We start from the raw sequence: 6,000 nt of genomic DNA, 5'->3' as shown, positions 1-6,000 counted from the left end.
GACTGTAGTGCGTTTCTGTAAAAAGCTCTAAAACACAAATAGGTGTGAACCAGGCCTAAATTGGCATGTGTATGTATGAATGTGAGTATGGACCCGTAGATTCTAAACTCCTTGAGGGCAGGGACTAATTTGAATGTAATATATACAATTAAGGCACTGAATAAATGGATGGCACTATGTAAGTATCTGTAAAAAAAATAAATGTAGCCTGAACTTCTCCTTTAAATACAAATGAAAGGGCTTGTCTATATTTGTTCTCCTATTACATTTGTTGGGTTACAATGAGATGGTACAGATGGGTCACTATAAAGGAGTTCTGAAGTCTGACCCCAAGTAATGATGTGCTCTACTGCGGATGAGCCAATCAGAAGTCGCCATTTAGCACCCTGTAGGGGGATTCCATCTGACAGCTCTGGGTTTGTGGACACGATGGCTCTTTAAAGCACGCGTGCCATGCTAATGTCAGTGATCGGTGGGCGATCTCGATGGGCACTAAGCTGCCATGTGGGCAGTGGTAGGATGAGCTCGCTGTCAGCCCCCAGCCCACCGTATCGTGATCTAGAGCCGAGTCCAGGCTGACTTCCTTTGCACTTGCAAGGGGCGTAGATGGAGCGGCCCCTCCCCCTCGCCAACCCAAATCCATCTCTTCTGTTCACAAACCTCTTTTTTTTTGACGCAGGAGAAATCCAGATCCGAAGTACGTCACTAATCATTGTGAGCCCCTAAACTGCAGCTTGTTGGCGGCTGTGTATGTGAAAGAAAAAAAAATCGGAGGGGAGGGGGAGGAATAGTTCTAGAAGGACAAGATAGAGGAAGGGGGAGCCAAAGTAAAAGGTACACAAGTATTGATGATCGCACAAAGTGACAGAAGATGGACGATCGCCGAGGATGGGGAGGGCTGGCCCCATAGGGCACCGCTACAAAAGTCTGGAGGAAGGTGGGGGGGACATTGCGAAATCTACCTGATCCGGTCCCAGGGCCAGCAGGAGACAAGGACCCCCTCCATGTGAAGGGACTTCCATGGGTTACACCCCCCTCCCTACCTGGAGATCAGAGGAGAACCAACCACCCCACAGCCCTCCAGCATGAGACTGACATAGGATTGAGTGCGAAGTAAGCCTCCCAGCACCCACCCCCTTCCCCCCATCAGCACAGCCAGGACTATGGAGTGAGCGATCTGCAGCCATTGCCCTCCGGATGGTGTGTGTATGTGTGTGGGGAGGACACCGAAGGAGCACTTAGTTGGTGTGCGATGAGCCGCTGCTGGACTTTGTGGACGAGGCTGGTGCTGGTGTGCTTGTCGTGGGATCCTCCCCTCCTCCTCCTCGCCTAACCTGAGCTCATTCCACTCCGAGGACACCCGACAGGCGGCAAGGTAAAGGCAGCCCCGGCTGTGCCATGGAGGGAGATGGTGGTGGTGGGGGGAAGGCGGCGGGCATTGCGCATGTTGGCCAGTCATGTTAGAAGAGTCACGGGGAGGGGAAGAGCCAGAAACAACAACTTTTCCATCAACCTGCCATCGGACCTGGCCCGAAAATCTGCCTTTTACTAATGACTGCGGCACTGGGCCAGCCCGATCGCTCACCTCCCCGGGCGCCTGGCAGTGCCCCTCGCTTGGCACGCTGCAGGAGGGGTGGTGGAGGGAGCTGGGGGGGGGGGGGGGAAGCATGGGTCCATGTTGTTGATGTTCTCCCAGGCATGTGCAGCCTTTCTGATGTGGGGATTAAAACCCCTTGTGATCGAACAGGCTCTAGAGCGGGCGATCGGGGTGGATCTGTCAGATGGGGGGGGGGGGTAACGTGATGCTATGCCTAAGATCGCACTGTGGATGGGGCGAGATGTGCCGTCATGTCACTGAGTGCAATGGAAATGTACTGCTGCCTCCGTGCTGCACGTTGAAGGAGAGGACTGTAGGGGGCGTGGCTGTTGTTTACCTTCTGAAACTCACGGTTCCCATCGGACACCTCTGGGGGCGTTTTCTACACCAAGATCAGCGGATCTCTGTAGAAACATTTCTGCTCCCCGCTCACCAGGAACAACATGCGATCACATTCTCTGCTCCGGCTCCTGCACTACAGGCCACATGTACACAGCCTGTAGACTGGCAATGGGGGCTTGCTTTGCCAAATGCTGCGTTCTGTATGATTTGATGAAGAATTATTTGATGGTGGGAGGGATTGACTAAAACTGGAGCACACAGAACGTGGAGCAGCCGTGGATTGTAACCAGTCTAAGGTTTGAAAATGAAAGCTAGATGCTGACTGGTTGCCCTGTACAGGCACTCCAGATTCTGTATGCTCCAGTTTTAGTCAGTTCTAACCATTTTTTCTGTTTGTATTATCCCAAATAAAAAAAATACCATATACATGTCTTTGAGCTGGTATTAGTAGTTTTGAACTGGTGTGCCATCAGCAGTCCTAATCTGGCATCAGTAGTCCTGCTGTGCCATCAGCAGTCCTAATCTGGCATCAGTAGTCCTAATCTGGCATCGTTAGTACCCCTGTGCCATCAGTAGTCCTAATCTGGCATCGGTAGTCCTGGTGTGCCATTAGCAGTTATAATCTGTCATCAGTAGTTCCCCTGTGCCATCAGTAGTCCCCATCTGACATCAGTAGTCCCCCTGTGCCATCAGTAGTGCTAATCTGGCATCAGTAGTCCCCCTGTTCTATCAGCAGTCCTAATCTGGCATCAGTAGTCCCCCTGTTCTATCAGCAGTCCTAATCTGGCATCAGTAGTCCCCCTGTTCTATCAGCAGTCCTAATCTGGCATCAGTAGTCCTGGTGTGCCATCAGTAGTCCTAATCTGGCATCGGTAGTACCCCTGTGCTATCAGTAGTCCTAATCTGGCATCTGTAGTACCCCTGTGCTATCAGTAGTCCTAATCTGGCATCTGTAGTACCCCTGTGCTATCAGTAGTCCTAATCTGGCATCGGTAGTACCCCTGTGCCATCAGTAGTACTAATCTGGCATTGGTAGTCCCCCTGTTCCATCAGTAGTGCTAATCTGGCATCGGTAGTCCCCCTGCTCCATCAGTAGTCCTAATCTGGCATCGGTAGTCCCCCTGTGCCATCAATAGTCATAATCTGGAATCGGTAGTCCTGGTGTGCCATCAGTAGTCCTCTTGTGCCATCAGTAGTCCTAATCTGGCATCAGTAGTCCTAATCTGATATCAGTAGTCCTCCTATACCATCAGTAGTCCTCTTGTGCCATCAATAGTTCTGATTTGGCATCAGTAGCCCTGACCTGTACTCAGAAGTCCTGGCGTGCCTTCAGTAGTTTTGAACTGGCGTCAATAACCCCTGCCACCAGTAGTCCTCTTATGCCATCAATAGTCCCGATGTGGCATCATTAGTCCTGCTCTGGTATCAGTAGTCCTGATCTGGCATCAGTAGTTTTGAACTGGCATCAGTAATCCTGATGTGCTATCAATAGTCTTGATCTGGCATCAGTAGTGCTGGTTGTGCCATCAGTAGTCCTGAGCTGGCATGAGTAGTTTTGAATTGTCATCAGTAGTATGATTTCTCCTACCCCTATAATTAAACTTGTTTTGGGATGAAGTAAGTCCTGCCTTTGCACTATAAAACCTGCTTGGAGGAGTAGCCATTGTCCGTTTTGAATGATTTACCATTGTGAAGTCTGTAGTATTGATGTTCTATAAGAGGATCTGAAACAGCTGTGGGGCAGGTGGTCCATAGCTGCAAGCTGACATCCCCTGGGTTTTCTGTTATCTGATTTCTCCAGCACCTACATCCATACACATGGTCTCAGGGCCCTTTTAGGGTTGCTCTTTGTTTGACAACAATCCCCAATTTGCACGCTTGCAAATCCTGGCATTTCCCCTCTTGGGTAGCAGATGATTGCACTTTCTTGGCCCTCACACAGTGCAACACGAAGCCAACTGTAGCTGGAGCAGTGGAGGATCTGTGCTGTGATTGGTGGAGGACACACGAGGCAGCCATTGGCTAGAAGTGGGAAGGTGTGTGAAGGGAAGTGTTTATCACTCCAGATTCTTGTATACAGTTGTCAAGCACTCTATAAGGAAGAACAATGGCATGAAGTCATGTTAAATGACATAGTTATTGTGAGAAATTGGATTTGGCTGTCAACAGACACATATTGCACTTGTATAGCAGTCATTTCACAATTGGTTATAAGTAGGCAGTGTTTTAAACTACTTCATTCTGAACTTTGGTTACGATTTTCAAATGATTTTATATTCAAGAATTCAGGGTCTTGGGAAAACGGTTTGTTTTTTGATCATTTTATTGTTTTTTGGTTACATTTATTTTTAGAATTGGTTTTAATATTGCTTTGCTGGTAATCAATGGCTTCAGCCTTAATGAAAACTGAACTCCAGCATGCTCCGCATACTAAAAAGATGATTATTATTTTTACGTGTTGTTAAACCCACAACCGTAAAATCCGTCTGTATATTCAGTAAAACATGCTTGTTATACTCACTGTGGAACCTGAGGGGTTAATCCACTGCATTGTTTAAAACCGCTGTGTGATCCTGACTTCTGAGCCATCCCTTCTTCCAGTGTCACCCTCTTATCTCCTGATATGACATTATTATTATAATAATACAGGATTTATATAGCGCCAACAGTTTGTGCAGTGCTTTCTAAAATGAAGGTAGAGATTACAGTTACAATACAATTTGGTACAAAAGGAAACAGAGGGCCCTGCTCGTTAGAGTTTACAATCTCATCTGGAGACACTCTGCACATGCTCAGTTTCGTGTGTATGGCTAGAGAGGTTTTTTCTTAGGAGAATGCATGTGATCAGCACAGGGCCAGACAGAGGTCAGGGGTTCTGCATCCTCCTAGAGCAGAATGAAAACTCATCCTCCAAGCTTTAATCAGTGCTTGGCTGGACACTGATAGAAGTCACAAGGCTGCTGTAACTGCTGAAGAGAAAAGGTATTTAGCAGTTTATATTTACTAAAATAATTGCACTTCCATGTTCTGTGTACTGTGGGAGGCCAGATATAATGAATGCAGGGTCCTGGGTTTAGTAACCTTCACCCTAAAGGTAATGTCATGCTGCTTCCTTCTCCCTCCCTCTTTTACAATTTGACATTTTTTTTAAGTAATCAATTTATTTAACTAATTCATGTGTTGTGCTGCAAAATAAACACTTCCATGTCTCTCACCTAGGCAAGAAATACATTTTTTAATTCACCCCCAGGTCAGCCACAGATGTGCCACTGGGCTTCCAGTCCTGAGAGAGTCCTGCAGCACATCTGCACATATGTCTGCTTCCCCGACTATCTACGCATGTGTGGAGTTTCTCGTACATGAGCAAAAATGACCATCAGGGAGGCTGCAAACCTGCCCTGTCTTTGCTCATGCGAAGGAATTCACCTGCGAGTGTGCAGCTGTGCCCATGGACTCTGCTACGACCCAAAGTCTGGGCAGAGCCCATTGGCACATCTGTGCATGCTCCATAATGTTGGCGCTGGAGCCACCTGAGAGGCAGACTGCAGTTCCAAATAGTTTTTACTGGTTTTGCGTATTGATCTATAAATGCTTAGCTTGCGTTTTCCTTGCAGCTCCTGATGAAAGTGGCAATGGGTTAATGGGTAAAGAATACAATTGGTTTACACGGGAGCAGAGAGCTGTATACTGTGAAAAACAAGTGTATCTCTGCGCTCAGGAGTAAAGAGTGTACAGCCGTGTATACAAACCAATGTCAGGCTGCAGCTGTACGCTAGTAACCCGCATGTGCACTCAACAGCTTGCACCCAAATTCTCTCATCCATCCCTGTATGCAGGTAAATGCTGAGATGTGCAGTTGCACATCTCAGCATCTCAGCAAGTTTTTTTTACCTTAATGCATTCTCTGCAATAAGGTAAAAAATCTTCAGTATTCAGCTGCCCACCTTATAGTTACCTAAACCTGTTCTCGAACCAGCGATGTGCATGAGAGCAGTGGCTCTCTCGGGTCACTCCCTCCACACTGGCTCAGACATAGCAGCGGAAGCCATTGGCTCTTGCTG

The 6,000-nt window shown here is 47.7% G+C and overlaps 1 protein-coding gene across 2 annotated transcripts in view; it reads left to right on the top strand.

Moving 5' to 3' along the window:
• The first annotated feature begins 620 nt into the window (after positions 1-620).
• The window catches only part of JADE2 (jade family PHD finger 2), a 479,241-nt gene continuing 473,861 nt past the window's right edge, over positions 621-6,000 (top strand). For both annotated transcript variants that reach the window (XM_089669946.1, XM_089669945.1), the window contains exon 1: positions 621-1,375. The gene's annotated coding sequence lies outside the window, so the exon portion shown is untranslated. The remainder of the gene's footprint in view (positions 1,376-6,000) is intronic.

The sequence above is a fragment of the Staurois parvus genome, unplaced genomic scaffold (assembly GCF_062004578.1).
Source record: "Staurois parvus isolate SC_StPar_1 unplaced genomic scaffold, SC_StPar_1.0 ptg000085l, whole genome shotgun sequence".
Lineage (NCBI taxonomy): Eukaryota > Metazoa > Chordata > Amphibia > Anura > Ranidae > Staurois > Staurois parvus.
This window is presented reverse-complemented; position numbering and strand designations above follow the sequence as displayed.